Source organism: Fukomys damarensis, unplaced genomic scaffold (genome assembly GCF_012274545.1).
Source record: "Fukomys damarensis isolate Sample0158 unplaced genomic scaffold, DMR_v1.0_HiC HiC_scaffold_8, whole genome shotgun sequence".
Lineage (NCBI taxonomy): Eukaryota > Metazoa > Chordata > Mammalia > Rodentia > Bathyergidae > Fukomys > Fukomys damarensis.
The window spans coordinates 30,355,397-30,378,706 of record NW_022900920.1 but is presented as its reverse complement, the minus strand read 5'-3'; the positions used below and the strand labels follow the sequence as shown (position 1 = coordinate 30,378,706).

The window sequence follows — 23,310 nt, the reverse complement described above, 5'->3', positions numbered from 1 at the left end:
GAGAGGGGTGGGAGAGAGAGAGAGAGAGAGAGAGAGAGAGAGAGAGAGAGGGAGGGAGGGGGAGGGAGAGAGAATAAAACTGGAAGAGGCAGAGGTGAGGGGCAGGTCACAGGGACCCTGTGCACTGTATTTTGTACGCAGTGAGCAGCCTGTAGTTACTTCGAGCACGGGCGTAGTTAGCAGTGGCACCAATCCTTCTTGGAACACTACCCAACTCATTCTCCCTGCTTCTCAGAAGGAACAATGGACAGATAGGTGCAGTGGCTTCCCTGGTGTGCCCAGCTCATTGTAGCTGGAACAGCAGCCTCTCTTTCCAGCTCTGGCAGCTGCGGGCCGCCCTCCTCTCCCTCTGCCTGTCCCCGGCAGCGCCTCTCCCTGCTCCTCCTCTCCACCATGCTCTGCACAGTGGCCATCCTCTCCATCATCAGAGCGGCCAGCGGGGTTCTGCTGTGATTAAAAGAAGCCAACGGGGGAAGCAAAGCAGAGCAAGGGAAAAACGCAAGCGCCATCAAAACATCCGATTTCCCATACAGACTCCCCAGCCTCAGTCTGTTTTCATGGGCAGCTGCCTGCTTCAGATACAGGAAGGGGAACTGCAGGATGGAGGGGAACGCAGAAGGCTGGAGTGGGGACTTGCTTCCTACCTCATGGAGCAAAACTGACCAAACGTTGAGAATTGAGAGACCTCAGAGGTCTTTCGATTTAGCTTCTTGGAGACGGGGTTCCTGCTATTGCCCACCCCGCTGGTGCCTGACACTGTCATGTGGCTCCCATCTCCCCCAGCTCCCCAGATTTGCTTGGATCGAAGCTGAGGTTGGGTAGGAAGCCCCTTCCACGAGCAGGAAGACTGGCTACCCAAGCCACGGATGGCAGTGACCCCGGAAATATCTAATTAATTCTGTTTGTCCATTTAACCCCTTACTCTCTGAAATGCTTTTTCTTGGTTGCTGAGAAACTAGGAGAGACTTGTAGTACTTGCTTGTTGCTGGAGAACAAAGCAGTAGTTTTCTCCTCCTCCCCACCCCTGCCCTGCAGGTTTTCCAACTGCAGTAATGAAGGGCTTTTCCAGGTTCCCAGCGCGCTCCCCTCCCCAGGCCTCTCTGAGCATGTGTGCTGTCCGCTTTCCTCTCCAAAGGTAACTTTTACACCCAGCACTTGTCATGGTCTAGGAGAGCGACAGAACACACTGGTGCAGAGGGAGGCCTTTGCAAAATAATGGGATCAGACACTCCGGCAGGAGCAAGAGGAGCTTTCTGCAGGCCCAGGGGCTGAAAGCTGATTGGGAAGAGGAGGCAGCCGTCTTTGGGCGAGGTGGTGTGAGTGCTGTTCCTTGCAGCGTGCCCCAGCCTGGAATGGCCGGGAGCAGTCCGTGGGAGGGGAAATGCACAGATCGCCCCCAGAAGGCAGCAGAGTGCTTTTATAATCTGTTCCAGCTTTAGGGTGTGAAGATGCTTTGGGCTCCTTCAGTGGAATGCAGAGCCGGAGTGGGAGCCCAGACTTCTACTCTTCCCTGTTTTATTTTCTTTGAATGCCGTGCTGAGGATTGAACCCAGGACCTCACACACACTAGGCAAGTGCTGTTCCACTAACTCTACCTCCCTGCTCCTCTTGTGTTTTTGTAGCTGAGGAAATGGAATCTTGAGAGTTCCAGGGATCTCACCTGGTCACATCGCTCATCTTGGACCCTTACATGGGATCCTGGTCCGGAAAGTTGGTCACTTGACTCCCCCGAATAACTGTCAGAAGTCAGCTTTAATTTAAAATAGATGAGGTCTACCCTGGAGATACACTGTGCTCAAGGATCTTGGCTTTTATTGTTTCCTTCACCTTGACATGTTTTGCTAGGAGCATGTATTTGGGCCAAGTTCAAATCTGAACAGAAAATGGTCCCCTGTCCGAGATGGAGACATTAAGGAAACGTTCAGAGGAAGAGCTGGGCTGCTTACTGTGGGCCTGATCCCATCATGAAGGAGCTGTGCGAGTGTATGCAGAGGTGCTTCCTGCTCATGGGGACAGCGCCTGCCGAGAGGCCCAAGGGAACACTGCATGTCTGGGGTCCGGTGAGTGCCTGGGGGATGGAGCCTTCAGGCTTTTCTCTGATCCGCAGTAGATGGTGTGGTACTGCCCATGTTGACATCTGAAAATCCTGCTGTCCAGAATAACAAGAAAGCGGTTATCTTTATGCATGTGTGGTATGGAGAAGCATATGTCAGGTTTCCTAGGTGGAAACGACTTCCCTTTGAAGTTAGTTCATAAATAACGATGAAGGGCATAAGCGGGCCCGTGCACTGCACACATACTTGGCTGTTGCCGTGGACTTAACTCACTGGGAGCACGGCATTTAGGAGAACGAGCTGCCTCAGAGAGAGAAAGAGGCACCGTGCATTGTCTGGAGCCCGCATTCCCAGAGCCTCTCTGGGACTAAAGGAAACCTTGCATGGAAGAGAACGCGTTCTGTGGCAAGGACGGTGGCGGTCCCTCACGCACTCCGCAGTGTCAAGGGGCAGAGAAAGAACCAGCCGGTGGCAGTGATTTCCCTGACCAGGCCTCGCCAGTGCAAGGAATGAGTCTTCACGTCTAAGGACTGCACTGCGGGAGGCACAAGCACCTCCTCCCCAGCCCCTGGCCCAGGCCCTGGTGGCAGGTACCCCTTTCCCGAGGCTGGGCTTGCCTTTAAGATGGTTCATAGATGGCAAGCAGCGTGAGCAGGGGCTTCTTAATGTAATTTTTCCTCTGGGAATTTTCCTAACAAGATGGTTTGATTTCCTCCCGGAATTAAGCTGGGGGTGGCTGCTATTTTTCTAGTAAGACTTGCTACTCTAACTGCATCCGGGCCCTGAATCACAACAGTCTGCTTTTGGAACAGTGAGCGGCACACTGCAACCTCAAGCTCTGGTAATGGCGAGATGATAACTGAGACTTTGGGGTGGGTGGGTGCAGTGGGGGCATGCTCAGGTCTTCCTAGACTAGGAGAGTGGTCTCCGGGGAACACTGCTGCTTCTTCCTTGCTTTGATTTCCTTTGGTGAGAAGCGAGTCTTTTCTTGGTGGACTGTTGCATCTGTTCTTCGCCAAATGGGCCTGCTGGTGTGTGATGGAAGGGACGGGAACTTCCTTTCCTTCTGGTCGTTCCCGCCGCCGTGCCCGAGTGATTCCGTTTCCCGTGTCCTGGATGTGCCCTCCCTTCTTATGTAAGGAGGCAGGGTACATCTGGTGCCAGATTTCATTCAGCCCTGTAACAATCCCCCTTTATGACGTCACTGCTCATCGCCATGGAAACACCCCCAGTCACAGAGACTGGATTGTGGATCATAGCATCAGGCAGCCGCAGGAGGAGAGCACAGGAGAGGATTGAAACTGCCTGGGTGGCCAACAAACTAGCAAGCAGTGGCAGAAATACAAGATTTTTCTGTTAGGACCCTTGAATGAAGAGCCCAACCGCAGGTTGCTGGAAGAAACCTCACCTAGGATAAGGACGGAGAGCTTTTATGGGTTGTGGACCCTGGAGTCTTTGTTCTTATTCAAGAATGATGAGGGGCAGTTGAATAATTTTAATGAGAACCGTCTTGTATCTTATATTTCTCATGTGGTCCTCATAAAATCTCCATTGGCTCAGGGAGGTTAAAAGAGTGACTACGCTCACACAGCTGGGAGGTGGCAGAGCTGAGGATGAGGGGCGTCGGGTGTGAGCTGGGTTCTCGTGCAGTTTCCGGGGGTGTGTGTGGGTGTGCGTGACCATTATCAGATAAAACACCCCTGGTTACCCTCGCCGAAGGCGTCCGAGAGTAGCCAGAGCTGCTGTGAGGGTGTGGCGGTGAGTGGGGAGGACTTGCGTGTGTGTTGCTAAGTGGGGGCACCGCATACGTGTTATGCCGGTACGCACAGGCCCGTGTGGGCGCAGCCCTGCCGCCCGGGCTCCCCACAGGGAACCCCAGCAGCAGCCCCTTCCCGGCTACCTCGGCTGCCTCTCTTCCTGTGGCCCTGGGCTGCATCTGCCTGCTCCCTTCTCTTGGGAACTTGCTGCCAACTTTCTTCCCTCCTGCTTATTTCCTCTCAGCTGTGGGCCTGGAGAGAAGATACTCTTCGCTGGTATTTTTCTGCTTTTGCAGCGCTGGGGATTGAACCCAGGGACTCACACGCGCTAGGGAAGTACTGTACCACTGAGCTGTACTCCAGCCCTCTTCTCTCTCATAATCTTGCTTTAACCGAGGATCAAGCTAGGAGACCTGCTGCCAAATAGTCTCTTTTTACAGACAGTCATTAATAATTAGATTTTATATAGTTAAAAAATACCATCTTGCTGGGTGTGATGGAGCACGTCTGCAATCCCAGCGCTCAGGAGGCTGAGGCGGGAGGATCTTGAGTTCAAGGCCAGTCTGGGCTACATAGTGAGTGCAAGGCCAGCCTGGGATGACCTAGTGAGACCCTGCCTCAAGAAACAAAACAAAAAAGCTGCCTTACAGACTTTCCTGATCAAGGGTCAGCTGATAAGTGAACTAACAACCGAGCATTAAAACATAACACTCCCCGCGCACGCACACGCACACACGCACGCACGCATGCACACACGCACACAGTAACTGGCTGGTCCTGAGAAGCTCCACCAGGTTTCAGCTGTTTGTTGGTGCTTGAGTCGAACTCCAGTAACCCGACCATGTCTTCTCTTGGTGTTGCTCACTGTAGGCTACAGCCAGTGTCCATCTGCTTACTGTCTCCAGGTGCTTGGCTTAGCTGCAGGTGCTTTGCCACACAGCGCCTCTGGGGGCCCACTTGGTGACGGATTGCTGGGCCTCGGGAGGCCTGCTCTCCATCTTTGCCACCGAGCTGGGCTCTCAGACTCCTGCGAGGCCTCTGTGTTGCTTTCCTGGGACAGAGTGGACAGGTCTCCACCTGGTCTCCCGGGTGCTGCAGCCTGACTCATCCGGGCACCTTGCTGGCCGAGCTCTGCTGTCGTACTGGATTACAGTGCGTGTGTGTATACATGTAAGGTTTTATTTAGTGAGCCACATAAAACTGTGTTTACAGTCCATGCTTGTCTTTCCGGACTCAGAGTAACTGTTCTACAGCAAATGGGGCCCTTTTGGACCTGCTTTATTGATCCTATCAGAACCATTTATGACTGGCACAGACAGAACTACTAAGTGGCTTTTTTATTTTTCTTTTAAAGTGACACATGGGGAGTCATATCATATGGTGAGTTTAGTTAAGAGCACAGCCTTTGTGTAAGATAAACAAGGGTTTGGCTCCTGGCCTATTGAAGCTCTATGACTGTGGCAAGTTGCTTACATTCTCTATGTTTAAATGTCTTCGACTTCAAAATAGGCATGAACCATAGTACTGACCCATGAGGTGGGTGTTCAGGCTCAGTGAGGTACCCCTGTGAAGTCAGAGGTAAATATACAGTGGGTCAGATGTGCCATCTCTGTTTTCTCCCCATACTTAAGGAAAATCTGTTTGAACTTAGTGCACATTTTTAATTAGAGCAGATTAGATCAAGACTTTCTCAAGTTTGAATTAGAAGGATTGAAATAATTGGCATTTCAGTTGTTCGCCATTTATAGACTTCCTAGGTAAAGGGGACTTAGGAAGAGAAACAGTGGGAAGAGACCGTTTTCTGAGAGCTTTGTGAGATACAAGAGGCCTTTTCCCCAGGGGGCCCTGACCTCAGGACTGTCAGGCAAATTACACAGCTCTGATCCCATGCCTGCAGCAGCAGAGCGTTCTCTTCTGCCGGCGCTGCCCTGGAGAAGTTCATCCCACGGGAATGGGTGGGATGTGCCCCACGCCGACAGGCTCAGAGCTGGCTCTTCAGGAAACGGGCTCATCTGTGATCCCTTGATCCTTAGATGGAGGAGAGAGTGATGACTACTAGGTCTGTTTATTGCTCGACTTTTTTATTTATATGGAATATATACGTATGAGAGTGCACAGATTTTAAAAGTATTTTTATGATAGTAAAATGCACTTAACAAATCTACCGTCCTAACCATTTTAAGTGTAGAGTACAGTGTTATTAAATGTACTCATGATACACTGTACAACCATCATTATCATCCATTTAAAATCCAGAACTTTTCTGAGAGCAGACATGATGTCACAGATATAAAATTCCACACCATGAAACTTTGCTTCATAAACAGAATTGTTACAAATACTATATAAAATTACTGTCAGGAATGTGTGGGGTGAGGCTTGTACGAAACATAAATGAATTCTGTGCTTAGAGTTGGGTCCCATCCTGAGACAGCTCATTGTGTATATGGCAATATTAAAAAATCTGAAAAAAGTCTGAAACCTGAGGTGTTAGGGGCCTCAAGCATTCCTGATAAGGGATACTCCCCCAGCACTTTATTAGCTGTTTTCTTTGTTGTTGCCATGGAGATATACTTAATGCCCTAGAGTTATAATACTTAACTTGAATTTATGCCACCTTAACTTCCGTAACATACACAAACCGCTCCTGCAAAAACTCCTCTTGCAGCAATTTTGGTTTTTGATGTTACAAACTATACATGAACATCGTGTGTCCAAATAAGTTAACTAGTAATTCTTCGGTATGAATGAGCTAAAGTGTGCAGATTTTAAGTGTACATACCAGTAAAGTTTTGTATGATTACTGTGATGTTACCCCCCCAATGCCTAAACAGGGTTCAGCTTTTTAATGTTTCTCGCATCTCAGAAAACTCAGTCATGTCTCTGCCATACCAGCAGCCCCTCCCAGGAAGTAGTCACTCCTCTGACTTGTCTGGTCCTGCCTGTTCTTAATACTCATGGGCACGGACCCTACAGTGTGGTAGGCAGGACTCTGCCAAAGACCCAGCAGCCTCTGCCTTCTGTTGGTCATGTCCTTCACACTCGCCTCCCCTGGGCTTGCCCTGGCCCTGTGACCTACTTCTGGCAAAGATGACATAGCAGAGTGCAGGATATCACTTCCAGCGTTGGCTCCTAGGAGGCTCTGGCTTTTGTTTTGCTCCCTTTCTCTCTGACTCCTCTCGCTTGCCCTGATGAATCCTGCTGCCGTATTCTGAGGTGCCCTTTCCGCGAGGTCCAGTGATGAATTGAGGCCCGTGGCCCGATGGCTGTCCGCCAGGGAGTGGAGGCAGACCTTCTTTCATCAGTCAGCCTTACCATCACTGCAGCCTGGTTGAAATCGTGAGTGATGCCGTGTGAGAACCTGAACTCAGGACCCAGCTAAGCTGACCTAGATTCCGAATCCACAGAAACTGTGAACAGTTGGCCGGATGTGGTGGTGCACTCCTCTAATCCCAGCACTCAGGAGGCTGAGGCAGGAGGATTGCTGTAAGTTAGAGACCAGCCTGGGCTACATAGTGAGTTCCGGGTCAGTCTCAACTACATAGTAAGACCCTGTCTCAAAAACAAACAAACAAACAAACAAAAAACAATAAAAAACACAACAACAACAAAACAATAGCTGTTGTAAGCCACTCAAATTTGGAATAATTTGTCACACAGCAATAAATAACCGATACACAATGTATGTTCTTTTTTGTGTCTCTTTTACCCATTTAACCCTATGTCTGTGAAAATTGTCTCTGTTGACATGTAACTCGAGTTCTCCTTCCTTCTGTGTAATAGCCTTGGGAGCTACGTCCACGTTAATGTGTGTAATGGAAGAGGGTTTGTGTTCTTTCCATGTTTTGGCTGTAGGAATATTCTTACATATTTTGGGGGCATATGCACTCATTTCTTCTAGGAATATATACCCTGGAGTAGAACATTTGGGTCATAGAGCAGAGTTTTAGTAGATATAAACAATTTTCTGAAGTGGTAATACCAGTTTACTCCTTGCAGAAATGTATGAGATTTCTGCTTGTGCCACTTTCCAGCCAAAGCTTGGTAGTTTTTCATTTTGTCCTACTGGCGTCCCATTGTGGTTTTCAGTGTGGTTGCTGATGGATCTTTAGCACTGCTCATGTGCCAATAGCCAGTTGGATATATTCTTTAGTAAAATGTTTCAGGAAATATTTTGTCTATTTTATGTTACATTGTCTATTTGTAAATAAGGTTCTAAGAACTCTTTTATATTCTGGGTTTTAGTTCTTTCCCAGATACATTTATTACAGTCTTGAGTTTCTGTTAATGGTATATTTTTGGGAAGGGATGTTCCTAATTTTAATGACATATAATTTATCTTTTTTTCTTTTAAGGTTATAAAATGTTGGTATATCACGAGGTCTTTCCTCCATGTTTAATTCTAGAAGCTTTATTATTTGAGCTTTCAAATTTAGGCTGGTGATCTGTCTGGAATTTCTTTTCCTAAGGTGCTGAATGCTGGATGTGAGGAAGGGGCAGAAGATTTTCTCATGTAGAACTCAATGTTAGGAAAGTGTGCTGGGTCATGGGTGTGACCTGGAGGGGGGCATCTCCCTCTAGGGCTCCTCTCTTCTTTCCCTGCTTCTTGGCTGTTACAGCATGAGCAGCTTTTGTCTACCAGGCTTTTCTACTCTGCTATTTATTCATTAAAGTCAGCTGGCCATACTGGGCCAACACCTCTGAAACCGAACCCACATAAACCTTTCCTCCCTCAAGTTGTGCGTGTCTGGAGGGAAATGACTAAGACATCATTTGTTAAAATGATGTCCCTGTTGCAGGTTGGGTGTCTTTATTTGGTGTGTCTGTTAGTGAATTCTCCATTTGGTCCCATTGGCTATCTTCTGATTTAAATCCAGTGCCACTCTGTCTTAATATTGTAGCTTTATAATGAATGCAGGTTTTTTTGCAGTTTAAATTTTTCAATCTTGGCTTTTTAATTTTCCTCCCTTTGAGATTATCTTGGCTCTTCTTAGTCCTTTGCATTTATGTATACATTTGAGAATCACCTTGCTAATTTCCACACCAAAAAAATCTTGCCAGATAAAAATGCTAAGGCTGGGATTTAGCTCAGTGGTTCCAGTGCCTGCTTCTCAAACTCAAGGACCTGAGTTTGATCCCCAGTACTGGGAAAAAAAAAAAAAAGAAAAGAAACTGGTTAGAAGTTCATTATAAAACCAAGTTTGGGAAGAGCTGGCACGTTTAATTTTCTTTACTTTCTTTAGCAGTGTTCTATACTTATTGCTTTAAAGTGAAATACAAATATTACAATAGATTACAAATATTTCAGTACATTAATTCCTAAGAATTGATAGTTTTGAATGTCATTGTGAGAATTTGAAAGTTTCATTTTCTAGTTTTTTTTGCTGATAATATCTTTGGATTCTTTCAGATTTTCTTTGCATACCATCATAATGAGTGGTGTTTGTGTCTCTTTTCTTTAACCTTTCATTTCATTTTCTTGCCTTATTACATAGGTTACAAACTTCCTGCAGTTCAGTGGCAGCGGCAGTGATTCTCTTTCTCTTGTTCCTGAGATCGAGGGAAAGCATTCAGTACTTTACTGTGAATTGTCATGTTCCACCTACGTGGTCATAGATACCTCTTATCTGGTGAAAGGATAAAAGACTCTTTCCAGGCTAGTGTGATGATTGTGTCTTACAGAGAAGATGAAAGTTGATATATAGAAGGAGTAACAATGATACCATGAGTAAGGACAAGAGAAGCAAGAGAGATGTGGGAAATGAAGGAGCGTGCTGAAAAGGAGAGTGAAAGGTGAATTTCTTGGAAGCCTTTTGTGTCCAAGTTGCTCTGAGAGCCAGGGCCCTTGTGATAGGGCAGGAGGCTGGGGGAGAGAGCAGATCAGCCAAACCTGGGCTTTTTCTACCTGCTGCACTTGCAGGGAGAGTGAGCTGAGCAAAAGGGAAGCGAGGTAAGGACAGTTACTCCAAAATCCTGTGCGCTCGGGGCTTGCATTTCCTGGCTATCTCTCTTCATCCCTGTTTCTTTTTGCCTCTGTCTCAGTCTTTGCCTCCTTCCAGGTCCTGACCTTGTCTTTGGATTCCACCTTTATCTTACTCTCTTGTCTCGTGACAGACTGAAGGTGAGCACATTCTTTTGCTTCCATCCAGATTGGATGAGGCTCCTCTCCTCTGGGTACCACTAATTGCATCCAGCCTGGAGACACCCATTCCGTAGTGCAGCTCGGCCCTGGTTGCTCAGATTTCAGTGGCTGGGGCATGGAATTAATGGTCATGTCTGCAACTCCCTTGGCGTCTGCAAATCATGCCCATCTGGCAGTCAGCAGTTCGTATAGAGTGAGAGAGGAGAGTGAACTTCAGGCTGCAGTGAAGGCTGCAGTCACCCCCTTCCTGGAATCCAGCCTTTGTAGTGACAATCCAGGTCCATCTCCCGTGGCCAGCACTGTTCTGGACCAATACGGGGGCATTTGGAAAGGCTGCTGGGCCATGCCTCTGGGCTGGCTGCTTCCGGGCCATTTCTCCTCTTGTTTTGCTTTCTCTTTTGTAAAGTCTGTCCCGAGGCTATTGTTTGGTTTTTCCAGTCCTGACTGCATTAGGATAGTTCCATTTAAGTTGGAAAAATGCAAAACAGCCATAAAAAGGACTGAAGAAGAAACAGAATAGAAAAGCTTCTCTACTCTTTGAAAGGTGAATGCTGATGCACTTCTCAGTGTTGTAGTGGATCAGGATGCTCCTCTAACTTTAGCTCGTCTGTCACAGCCTGCTGGGAACCTGGCACGTTCGTTCTGCAGCAGAAACATTTGTTGAGGGAAAGGCTGGGGTTCAGACTGAGAAGCTGCTTCATTATTGAAACCTTAGACATCCCGTGGTCTCCTGAGCTGAAAGAGACCATCATCTGCCATTGTTCTCTTACATGAGGCAGGGACTTTTTTCTCAACCCGTCTACAGCCAGGACCCCAGAGTGGCCAGGTGTCTGAGTACAACACTCTGGGAACCGTGCACGATACAACATCATTCACCCCATTTTGGAAACAAAGTATTCTGTGTGTGTGTGTGCGCGCGCGCGTGTGTGTGTGTGTGTGTGTGTGTGTGTGTATGTGTGTATGCATGTGCTTAGCAGAGAGGACCACCAAATTGCTGCATCTGAGATTTCCAGATTTCTTCTTTCTTGCAGGAGGGACAGTGTATGAGCAGACATATGTTTGAGCAGTAGGCACTCCCTCTTCTGCAGACTTTGAATTCTAGTAATGGCAGAGCAGTGTCAGTGTTGGACACATGTAGTGGTCTTCCAACCATGACATGATCACAAGGATGCCAACATTAAATTTCTTAGCTGGGCGTAGACCTATCCAGTCAACAGAATGCACTTAAAGAATGAGCAAGGAAGGAATTTCAGGGTTCCTATACCTTCCTTCCCTTTGCTGTTAGCTGAATTCAGGATCGTGATCCATGACAATGGCATAAGGCTTTGGTGGAAGAAAACCCTGCCCAAGTGAGGAGATTCCACGTGGGACTGGCTAGTCCAGTAGACTAGATGTACATACAAGTGATTTCTGGCGAGTTCAAAGCTGCAGAGGGAGCTAGTGAATGAGATTACACACTCAGCTCTTGCATGTACCTGGCCTATAGCAAGCATTCAGTCAGCGTTGGTGAGTGTAGTTATTGATGAAAAGGGAGTGAGAATTAAATTGTCTTGGTAGCCAAGTCCCTAGGGTGTGGGTTTGGAGGCCAGAGCACCATTTAGGATGAAGGAACCTGATGGTGCTGGAAAACAGGGAAGACTGGGTTTATCTCACTGTGTGCAAGTGCTTTACCTGCCGCTTTGATGGTCCTGTTGAGTCTAACTCATGGGCACGTTCTTGGGAGTTGCTGCTCCCACTCTTGGCCTTCTGAGCCCAGTAAGGGCTGTGTCTGTCCCAGCAGGACATGCCTGCGGGACATGATGTGCTCCAAATATACTGGTAATAATGTGGTGAAGTGCTCTAAATGAGCGAGCAACCAGCGATGCTAGCCCCTAACATTAATACTACCTGAAATTTAAAGAAATGAAGTAGTGCATATCCCAAGGCCCTCCTCTGTGCCCTCTACCTGTGCCAGGTCTGCAGTGTTCTTGTCTGGGATCTCAGAAAAAACAAGAGACTCATTCAGTGTGGAAGACCAGGAAGAAAGATGACATTAAAATGCCGGTTCTATCACTGCAGAGAAGACCTTGAGGACAAGAGCAAGGTATTTGGAATAGATAAGAGGAGGAATTGTTCTCTGCAGGCCCGGAGTAGTTGGTTGGTGAAGCCATAGCAGGGAGCTGGTTTGGGTTACAGCCTGAGGAGGAAGGTGCCAGGGGGAAAGGTACTGAGAGTTCTAGCGGTGTGCTGGGTGCCTGCTGAGGTGATAAAGTGTGGGCAGGGTTGAATGAGAGAACTGGAGTTTGTTTCCCCTGGGGAGAGTATTAGACCCATTGGGTGGCCATGGGAGTGCTGTTAGAGCTGTTGAGAACCTGTAAATCCTGAAAGAGCGGGGACAGGACACCCCTTTATTGACTGTGTGCTGTGTGTCAGGCCAGATGCTTCTTTGTGTGACTGTCTCACAGCACTGTAAGGTGGGTAGTCGAGACGCAGACACACACAGGCAGGCGAAGTTCCTTAACCAAGGCTCACCTTTTCCTTTATTGTTTCCTAGAACCTGGGGTTGTCAGTGCATCCCTTTCACACCAAGTCTGCTTCTCGCCACTGGCAGAAATACCTCTGAGGTCAGGCGTCCCTGCCTCAGACCCTTCTGGAACTTTCTTCAGGTGCTTTGCCTGGATGGCCTTCAGACCAGGCTCTGCCGCGTCGTCCTCTCCTGCAGTCTTTGCCGAGGGCTGTCAAACACAACGCTGTATTTCTCCCTCTTCCTCTTGGCGAAGGGTTCCCGAAAGCCGTCTGTTCACCTTCTTTTAATTGCTAATAATTATTCAATTTTATATAGCCCAGAGTAATAAATATTCATGAATAACATAGTGCATCAAGATCCAACATTTTAAGCTATTGTGCTTTTTTTAATTAAACTGAAGCATGGAATTAAGTGTAATAAAAGGAGAAATAAAGTACATCTATCCATTTCGGTCCTCTTGTGGCTCAGCATGGGAGGCAGATGGGAAATGCTGACCTGGTGTCGCCATGTTCTGGGCTTGGGTCCGTAAATAGGCGTCCAGACATCCGGACTGGCCAGGTTCATCTGTGTGTTCACACACGGATTCTCTAATTCACTTGGCCAAATTTACGATTGTTACTGTGATCCCTCCTTGTGTTTCTCAGTGGGAAGTGAGTAGACTTGAATAGGGGAACCCCAGGGAGCTTGTGATTTAGTTGTGGCTGAGCCAGATGCATGAAGGGGTCATGGTGGACCCAAGTAAGCACTCCCAGTTCAGGGCTGCCCAGCGTGGTAGGTGTGGTCTTGTGATTGCTAGCATGACTCAAAGCATGTGGGTCGCACCTTGGTGCATCTTCTCAGCATAGAGAGCACCAGCCCTAGGGAGACCCAGGAGCATGGGGACTGGCCACCTGTGCCCAGAGAGACGCTGTCTGCAGTGTGGACGCGTGGGCTTGAGTCCCAGCTCTGGCACTTACCAGCTGTGTGACCTTGAGTACGTCATTTAACCTCTCTGCCTTAGTTTCTTTTTCTGTAACCTGGGGATAACCATGAAACCTGCCTGCCACATAGGATTGCTGTGAGGGCCAAGCCAGTCACGTACACGAGGGTCTCAGAAGGCAGACAAGCCAGCCATCAGAGTTGTCAGCCCTGAAGCTTTGGATATGACTTGCTGGGGTGTCTTTTCTCCTGTGGGCTTCTGGTTCTCTGCAGGCTCCTGCAAGGCAGGTGGGCTGCAGGGGAGACCTCTGCAGGTCTGAAGTGCTCAGCAGAGCCTGTGTTAGCTTACTTCCTGTGACAGAAGACAATTTAGATAAACAGCGGAGGAGGACGAGGACGAGGACGACGATGAGGAGGAGGAGGAGGAAAGATAGATGTGGCTCATGGTTTCGGAGACTTCAGTATGGGTGGCCCAGTCACCTTTGGCCTCAAGGTAGAGCTTCACAACAGAGCCCTCCTGATGGAGCGGAGTTGTTCACCTCCTGTAGAAAGAAATGGGACAGGTGGGGATAAAACACGCCCTACAAATGTGTGTCCTTGGGGACCTGCTTCTGTGGTGGACCCCGTAGTTTCCGCCACCTCCCAGGAGCACCGCACTGCACCGTCCGCCAGGAGTCATGTTTTGAGGGGCATGTAGGGTCCATGTCAGAAACTTCCTCAACCAGCACGGGAAGGCAGAGCCGGACCCTCCGCAGAACCTGCCAGAAGGCCAGACAGTCCTGGGGAACAGCGAGGGGCCAGCCGGGAGGTGGCAGCTGCCCAGGTCCCCGCCTGACCCTCCCATCCCGGTGAAGATGGCCTGTGGTGTGTGGGCGCTGTACATGCTAGGCCTGTGGGCTGTGTTTCCAGCGTTCAAATGGGAAATGGAGTTATTTATTTTGCAGTGTGTGCACGGGGAGATGCTCATGATCCAGCATGGGCTCTGTCCAAGTAAACAGACCCACGTTATAGAGAGGCGGCTGCTTTTCACAGCCGAGAGGTGCAGGAGAATGGCGCACTCATCGTCTTGGGCTCTGGCTCTGGGAGGCGTCTCCATCCCGTCATCGGCCCCACTGGACTGCAGTGTGGGCTGCTGAGCCCCACGCCTCAGAGCCTCCTTGAGCATGACCACACTGCTGCTGCCCAGTGAGGGACAGACAGGCAGTCAGGAAGGCCTTGGGCCCTGCTTAGGCTCCACAACTTTGTTTCAGGCTCCTAAACTCCAGCTTTCTGTGGCTTTTACCCAATCACTAGCTCTCTCTGAGCCTAGGTTCCTCATTTGTCAAGAGGGGACCTATCAAAGCTGCAGCCCTCCCTGTGACCAGCAAGGGCTCATGATCACCTGTGATACTGTCCTTACCTGGCTGGCTTAGTCCATCCTGTTGGCCTCTGTGAACCCCATCATCCTAGCACAGCAGAGCCTCTGCCTCAGGGCTTTTGCACAGACTGTTCTTACCTTCTGGAATCCTCTTTTCCCTTTTCTCGCCCTGTCACACTGGCATGGGCTCAGTGCACCTGTGCTAGTCAAGCTACCACCGACCCCTTGGGACCTCTCAATAGCTTTTTTCCTGCCTCTGCCCCTCAGACAGCTCAGAGAAGGGATAGTGAAGACACCAACCATAGAAATGGTGGGGGATTAGACAAGCTTGTGTATGTAAAGGGCACAGGGCCAGCATTCGTTTCAGCAAATCCTTGATGAATGGTAACGCTGACGGACCGCTGGAGCTGTGGACAGTGACTGGTGGTGTGAGTGCAGGGCAGGAAGCCCTGGGAGAGGCTGAGCCACACACCGTGTGAGGCCAGACCCTGTCTTCACGGTGGACAGTCAGGCCTCTGAGGATGACGCACTTGTCCCCTTCGGGTTGCTTCTCACTTGGGCCTCTGCCCTCGGGACCCTGTGGGCGTGCACCCCCTTCTCAGGTCACCCTCCGCGGCTCCTGTGGGCTGTGGTCACAGTGTCACGCTCTCGGGTCAGGGGGCAGGTGCTGGAGTCACCTGCGTGAGGCCCTAGGGTGCCCTGGCTGGAGTTGTATCCCCGAGCTCTGAGCCCCGACTCGTCTGCCCCTGCCAGCAGTGCCTTCTCCTTGTGCTTAAGCTCTCAGTGTGCCCGGCCCACCTCATACATGTGTGTGGAAATAAGGCCATGCTTTTCAGTAGGGTGCGCGCTTGGCTTTGGGGAAGGAAGAATGTTCTCCATAGTACAGGACTCTCATGTCTTAGCAGGACTGAGCTTCCCAGGTGTCACCTGTTAAATGTCACTGGTCCCCTCCGCAAGTGTCCCCTAGGTCGGTGATGGCGAACCTGTTAGCGACCAAGTACCAGACTGCGTGCGGCCCAAGACCCACTTGTTTATCTCAAGGAGCCAATGCTGCAGTTAAACCTGAGTGCTGAGATTTTACTCTAGAGAAAACAGCTCAGACATCCATGTCTTTTGTCTTAAAAGAAAAACGCCATGACGAGGTGCCATAGGTGACTGGCCGGCCCCCGCTGAGAACCACTGCGATGACGGCTCAGGGGGCACAGGCCTGCGCTCCTCTCCTGGGCACTGACTCTCTCTCCTCTTTGGGACTGTGGGCCCCTCCCGCCCGAGCCTTTGGCTCGTTTGCCCCTTATTGCCCGTGGCGGTGAGGTCCTGCAGCCCTGTGCAGGATGCAGGGAGGGGCTGGGGAAGAGGAAGAGCGTGGAAAGCGGAGGGAAGGCAGGTAAGAGCAGGTAGGGGAGGCCGCTCAGGGTCTCTTGGGGGACACGGCTGTGCTGTGTACTGCAGCTCACCCCCCGGCCGTGTCTCTGTGCGTGGGGTCGGGAGGGCAGGCTGGAGGGCAGGCCGTCTTTCTCTGAGGCTGAGGCTCTGAGCAGCGTACGGAGCTGGAGGGGGCTGTGCAGAAGTGCTCTTGGGATCTCAGCTTCCGGAACTGGTATTTTGGGGTGTGGAGGAGGAAGGAGCAGGGGTGACCAGCTTGGGATTGGGGACGGGAACACGGGTGGTGGAAGGGAGCAGCCAGCTGCTGCAGACTCTGACTGCATGGGCTCCAATCTCCTGACTCACCCCTGCATGGGCCTCCTGGGTAAATAAAGTGACAAATAGCCAGTTGTCGTGAGAGCTGAAACACCCACTGCCAGTCCGTCATAGAGATGAAAACCTGGCGCCCCACAGACCATCTCTCCACCCTGGCGTAACAGCCAGGAAGGTGCAGGAACACGAGGAAGTCATTGGAGCTCAGAAAGCCACACTGCGGTTCTCTCTCCCTTTTGTTTCTTCTCTTGCTTTCTTCCTATGTAGCTTCTTTGCTTCTCTCCTCCCTCCTTAGAAACCTTTCATTGCACGCGATGGGAAAAATCAAGTTCCTGGAAGAACTCCAGGTAGTCAGTGCTGTCTCTTAGAACCCAAGAGAAATATCACCTCAGCCTGTCTACCACCCACCCACCCATCTCAGCCTGGCCTCAGCCTCCCTCCACCATGTCCCTCCTCCTGGCTGGATAGTAAGCTCCTCAGGTCAGAGCCCATGACTCAGATTTTACAAACCTTCCAGCCCCAGCGGGTTTGGGGAGTGGGGTCCTGCTGGACATTCCTGGGGGCTCCCCGAGTCCCTTATCTCACTTTGCTGTCTCTGATGCTGGTTCCAGGCTCAGTCCCCCTGCTTCCTAGCTGTGTCCCTTTGGGCAAGTTCTGAGCCTTAGCATCACCATTTGTAAGGTGGGACTTGTGATCTCATTGCTGTCCCGGGGTTGTTTCAAGCACTTGATGGGCCACGGCAGGAACTTTGCTGTGTGCAGGGCCTTCCCCCAGTCAGGGCTGATGATTATCCTCATTCCCCTCTGCAGCTGCAGAAGGGCAGTGGGAACAGGAAGGAGAGGCATTTGTCTACCTGGACCACCGGGCGCACACACACACGTGGCTGGATTCAGCAAAAGCTGCCAGTGTTTGCTGACCTGAAATCCAGACCTAACTGGGCATCGGGCGTTTTGCTCTCCGCCCTTGTCAAGTCCCTCTGAAGCTGGCCCTGGATGGCCTTTTCTCCTCAGCCCTGACTGGGACCTTCATGGAAGGGGCTCGCGGAAGTCTTGGGGACCCAGGTAGCTCACACCCTGCTGGTCACCCGTGCAGCAGCTGCAGGCCGGCACTAAGGGAAGGGAGGCAGGGGTGAGAGAACGGCTGGGTGGAGGCTGGTGGAGGTGGCACGGGATGGCGCCAGCTGTGTTACAGAGGCTGAGTGCACACAGAGCTCGAGGACTTGGGCCTGGGCGGAGTGGAGCAGGGTGAGTGGGCACACACCGGCCTCACACTCAGGGGGCCCAGTGGGCACACAGCTGCCACACAGCAGCCTCACACTTGGGGCGAGCGCAGCGGTGAGTCCATTCCCTCTTCTGTCTCAGGAGAGAGAAGCTGCCTGCAGAGGTCCAGCCTCCCCAGCGTGGTGTGTGCCCAGCAGGACTGTGGTCCTGGTTCCCACCCTCTCCCCTCTGCCCTTGCCTTCCTCTGCTCTGCTTCTCTCCCTCCTTTCTCTCCATCTTTCCTCGTCCTCAGATCCTCTCTGCCAGCCCTCCCAGGGGATGTCCCTGCTCCTGCGGGCCTTGCCCTCTCTGGGCTGGTGCCAAGTCCTGGGATGGGACGAGGAGGAGAGGCCCAGGAGGCCCAGTGGCGGTGGGAGGTGGTGGGGCTGGTCACCCAGGGCCTGCAGTTCATAGGAGGAGGACCGCAGGGGAGCAGAGGGTGACATCCTGCTGCTCCACCCATGGGGTGGAGCCGTGAGCTCTGCTCCCATTTTTCCTGCCTTGGCACCCAAGGCTCTCTGCAGTTTGCCTCTTTTATTTCCTTCTCCTTTCACCTCTCATCCAAAGCTCCAGGTCAGTGGAGCAGTGTGGGTTCTAGGAAAGCTGTGTGTGCCTCAACCCCCTGCCCCTGCCCCCAACCAGACCTTGTATCTTCTGCATTCCTCCTGCCTCAGCAAGATCCACCAACCTTCAAGATTCAGCTCTGATACCTTTGCGTTCCTCCAGAAAGCTCTCCTGACAGCCTTCGCCAGCTTGGCATTCAGGGCTTTTGCACCTGTAAGCTGCTTACTGTGTCCATTTTGTTAATTTCGCCCACACCCTCCCCCGCCTTGTATTTGGCTGCATATCTGTCTCTGCATTCTGTCTTCTAGTTGTTTCTGCCACAGGCCCTTTGCACTCGCTGCTGATCTTAATGGAACTCCCCCATCTCACCACCCCTGCGATCTCAGCTGTAGCATCACCTGTTCAGAAGGAGCTCCGGACTCCCCTTCCCCGGATTACTTTATCTGTTGCAGCTCCCTCTTTCAGCTCTCAGTGGTTTATTACAGTTTGTCAGTCGTCGTCACTGGAGGGTCCCAGGTACTAGCTGGGTTCTTCTCAGCTGGGTCACTCTTCTGTCCCCCTCTTGACCCATGGTCCCTTGCTGATAGGCCGGACAGGAGCAGGAACATGGGGGTCTGGAGAGAAGGGTTTCCCTGTGGGGCTGGGAGTAGGGATGCAAGCCCGAGACCTCAGCATTCTGAAGCCTCTCACTTCTGCGCGTTTTAATGTGTGTGGGTTGGGCTTTGCTGTAGGTCGGTGTTTGTTTCCAGGAGGTTCCTGGCATGTAGCGGGCCCATGGCAGCACCCTCAGGGCCTGCTCCTGGGCGTGGAGCTCTTCCCAGGACTGGGACTGCTCCAGGATCATCTGTGATTTTCCATGCTCCTCGGAGAGGGAACCTCAGCTCCTACAGACAGCAGGCTTTACCCAGGGCTGCGGCGCTAAGCAGGTTTCTCGTCTGCAGTCACAGGTGGACCTCAGGTTGCCAGGGGTGGATTCCGAGAGGTGGGCTTTCATGTCGTGTCGCAGGAGCCTTTATGTTTATTCTCAGTGTACAAAGACTCCCTTCCTCCGCATTTCTCCTTCCCCTCCCGGCTCCTCACCATGAAAATGGTGCACTCAGGAGGACACGGTCTGGAGTCCCCGGGAGTGGATGACATTGCCAGTCCCAGCTGCACCTATAGGGACCTGGTGGGACTGTGCCCAGGGCTCCTCTTCCTTAGCCACAACCCCGTGATTCTTTAATGGAAGCGAGGGCTCAGAGCACTTTGTTTTGCTGATACAGATTCTAGAAGGCTGTTTCCATGCATTTAACGTTATCGGGGGTCCCAGGAGTGTGCCTGTGCAGACCTCTTTGGTCCAGTTATGTGACTGAGGTGGCACAGGCCACTGCATCCTTTAGCACAGTGTCCAGGGGGTTGGGCTTGGCTCGCAGCTTGTGAGGAGCTTGTCCTGCAGAGCTGCTGCCCTCCTGACTCCCACCGAGGAGCACGGAAGGAGGGATTCCATGGTAACAAGGCTGGAGAGCCCTAACACCATGGTGTCATAGCAACCGGATGGAGGAATTCCGTGCACATAGTGACGGGGCCTTGCACCTATCAGGCTTAGGCTGGCCCATGGCAGTGGCAGCCAGCCTGTGCCCCTGGGGTGAGGGTGACAGTGGGAGCAGAACGAGCTCAGGGAGTGGGAGGGTGGGGAGGTGTTTGTGCAAACAGACGCAGGGATGTGTCTGTTGGAGGAGTCAGGCTTGGCCACGGCTCCTCCGGGAAGAGACTCCTGCTTCGTCCCGCTGCTCTAGGCATCTGCTGTTCCTATTCCCGCTCTGGGCTGGAGCCGTGGACCCTGGCTTTGAGGGCAGCCCGTGCTCCTGGGTTCCTTCTGTCTTCCCTGCTGCTTAGCTAACTCTGGGAGACACAGGGCAGGTGTTGGAGCGACGCTCCTGGGCTGCTCTGTTCCCACGCCTGTGCACCTAGGCTAGGGGCCCGTAGTATCCGCTCTCCTTTCCACATTTACCTTCACCCACACACGCGTCGGCCCTTTGCCCTGCAGGGCCTGCACCTGCAGATACTCATAAGTGGGTCCAGACTTGGTTTTGGGTTGGGGACTGGTCATGAGCTCTCTGGTGGCCAGTGTTTCCAGCAGTTGGGAAAGCTTGGCCGGACAGGGGATCTCTGCCTTTGGATCTGGAGGAGCTGAACCTTCAGCTTCCTCCTCATTGTCTGGGGAGTATGGGGGAAGGAAAGACAGTGGAGGGAGGGTGGAAGGTGCACAGCAGGCAGAGGAGATGCCTCCGGCTCCCAGCCGTGGGCCTGGGCTGTGGGCGCTCAGTGGCCTGGCAGCTTTAGATGGAGAACATCCCGTGCCTTGAGCGTGAGATGCAGTGAGTGCTGTGTGCATTGCAGTGAGATCCTGCAGGGTGGCCAGGACCACCTGCTTAACCTCCCCACCTGCACACGGAGGGGCATGCAGTAGGCCTGTGTGTTTGTTGAATGAATCATCATTCTTATCCTCATCCAGCATTTGCTCTCAATGGGAAAAAGGGACATTTCTCCATGGGTCACCAGACTCCAGGCGCACGGATAGGCTCTACATTTCCAAGTGAAAAATAAGGTCTTGCTGACCACTGAGTGAATATTTGGAGCACTAGGGCCAGGGGTTGGGGATCGGGGAGTTCAGAAAAAAGCCAAACGTACCAAGGCTGGTGGTCTGGGCTACTGAGAAAAGCATCTCTGTTCTCCACCAGTGCAGCCGAGTGAGGCAACTCTATCCCTGGGGGCTCAGAGTTGAGTCAAACTCTTCTGGAAATCTGACTAAATAGGCAGCAGTCAGCAGTCCCAGGCTCCAGTGCTTCATCAAGCTCCGGGATGGCTGTGATGGAGGTGAGCTGGGACCCACACACTTGGCAGCACTGAGTTGCTACCCTCATGCCGCGAGCCCCCTCTGAGCTGCTTCAATTTCGGGCTTGCAGGGTTTGCAGGTCCCTGAACAGCAGCCAGGCAGCCTGTGGTCTGGAGTGTCGAGTCCCTGGCAGAGCAGAAAGCGCAGTGCAACTCTCCTTTGTCCTGACCTCCCGAGCCAGGAGGCCAGGCAGGCTGGCTGGAGGTGGGTGAGCAGGGTGGCGCCCGCTGGGTATGAGGGTGACAGGCGAGGAGGGTGAGCTGTCACCTCCATGGGTGGGGTGGAAGCTCTGGAATGCAGGAGTGGATTGAGAATATTGACTGCTATTTTAGGGATGTCTTTAAAGGTAGGAAAGCAAAGGCATTTATTTATGGGCCAGCCTGCTTCACAGAAAGTTTGGAGGAGCCATCCCATAGCCTACACTTTTCTGCCTTTGCTGCTGCCGTTGGCTTCTGCGGAAGTGGGGGTGGACGTGCTAACACCCCCGAGGGCAGTAACCAAGGACCGAGTCCCTGCGCAGGGCTGAGTGCTGAGTGTTCAGGATTCATCTCATCAGCACAGTGAGCCTGTGAGTTCTATGCACAGTCTGTCTTCTTAACAGCTGGAGAAACTGAGGTTTTAAGAGTAACATAGCCTAGCCCGGTACAGCGCTACGTGCTTCTAATTCCAGCGGCTTGGGTGGAGGCTAAGGTGGCTGGACTGCAAGTTCTGGGCCAGCCTGGGTGACTTAGTGAGATCCTGTCTCAAAATTAAAGACTGGAAACCAGTGGGGAATAGTTCAGTGGAGAGCAGGGCAGGAGGCCTGGGGACCGTCCTCAGTACAGGGAGGAGTGGGGGTAGTGTCCCCCCTGAGTTACAGCTGGTAATCCTCAGAGCACAGGACCAGATTTGATGCCAGTCCCTAGGTTGGAAATGTTAGGCAAGGAGGCGGTCCTTTTGTGCACCTCTCTCCTCCCTCATTGTCTTCCTCTGTGTGCCAAACTGTGCATTCTTGTCGCCAGTTTATCCTGCAACCCTTCTTTGTTTGGTACTTTATTATAGAACGTGGAGAGTGGAAATGGAGTAGAGGGACTAGAGTACACAGGTATGTCAGCACCCCCGAGCAAACCTCTCATCAGCGAGGCCCTCGGGACGAGGGGAGGAGTGTGGGTAGGGCACGCGCCTGTCCAGGCTGTCGTAAAACAGCAGAACCTTGATTGTCCACTGCTCCCCAGCTAAGTCCTTCTGTGTATGACATATTTCTTCTTGGTCACTTCCTTTTGAGATTGGCTCCCACGTTCTTCACTCCCTCCTTTCTATGGACAAAAGGACACGCATAATGAGTGAGGTTTTCAGTGTGGGTTGCGGTGCCCCAGAGGGGGTCTCCTGTGGCAGTGCTTGTTTCTGGGAGGTGACACCTCGTTAGGGAAGGTGCTTTGGGGGATCACCTGGAGTTCCCCAGGGGGGTGGGGCCTCAGTTGTGACTGGGGGCAGTGCCACAGCCCCACTCCTGCAGGTGCTTACCCTGAGGGCACCCTGCTTAGCTCCCTTCCTGCGGGACTCTGCCCCAGAGTCCTGAGTGCCAGCCTGAGGGCCTTCAGAGAGGGGTTGTGAAGAGAGAGTGAGGCCAGTGATGGGGTGCCTGGCGAGTGCTGGAAAACAGGTTCTGTCCCTCATAAATGTAGCTTGTATTCTATCAGCTAAAAAGTGTTCATAGAAACTCTTGGAGTAAGCAGTGTTTCTGTATTTTGAGGAGAATACTGCATATGCAGTCATGGTCAGGGCTCTTCAGGTTTCGGTAAGAGTAGGAATTTTTTGGAGCTCCTATGGATTCATGTCGAACTTCTTTATCAGAAGTGGTTTGGGACATTCAGACAAGCTTTGTTTAATGGAATTTCATCATGGTGATATTTCTTCTATTTTACAAGAAATCCTAGACTCTCTCGGGGAGGATCTTCCTGAAAACATTTGCACTTAAAAGAAGAGATTAAACCCATTCTTTTAGTGAGGAATTGATGAGGACAGGAATCTCAAATCCACTAGGGAAAGAAGTGTGCCATCATTCACACTGGCTCTTCTGTGTGTGTGTGTGTGTGTGTGTGTGTGTGTGTGTTTGTGTGTTTAGGAGCTGGGTTGATGGTTACTAGTAGGAGGAGTAGGTATGATCCCGGGGCCTCCATTAAGTGACCAGGACTTAGAATTCT

At 51.5% G+C, this 23,310-nt stretch overlaps 1 protein-coding gene and 1 long non-coding RNA gene across 2 annotated transcripts in view; both read left to right on the top strand.

Moving 5' to 3' along the window:
- Sorcs3 (sortilin related VPS10 domain containing receptor 3) overlaps window positions 1-23,310 on the top strand; it is a gene marked incomplete at its 5' end in the record, with an annotated part of 534,900 nt that overhangs the window by 18,399 nt on the left and 493,191 nt on the right. The window lies entirely within an intron of this gene.
- LOC104863824 lies at window positions 2,675-12,816 on the top strand. Its single transcript, XR_780692.2, has 3 exons — window positions 2,675-3,442; window positions 11,908-12,036; window positions 12,487-12,816. It is a non-coding gene; the product is annotated as an uncharacterized LOC104863824 (long non-coding RNA).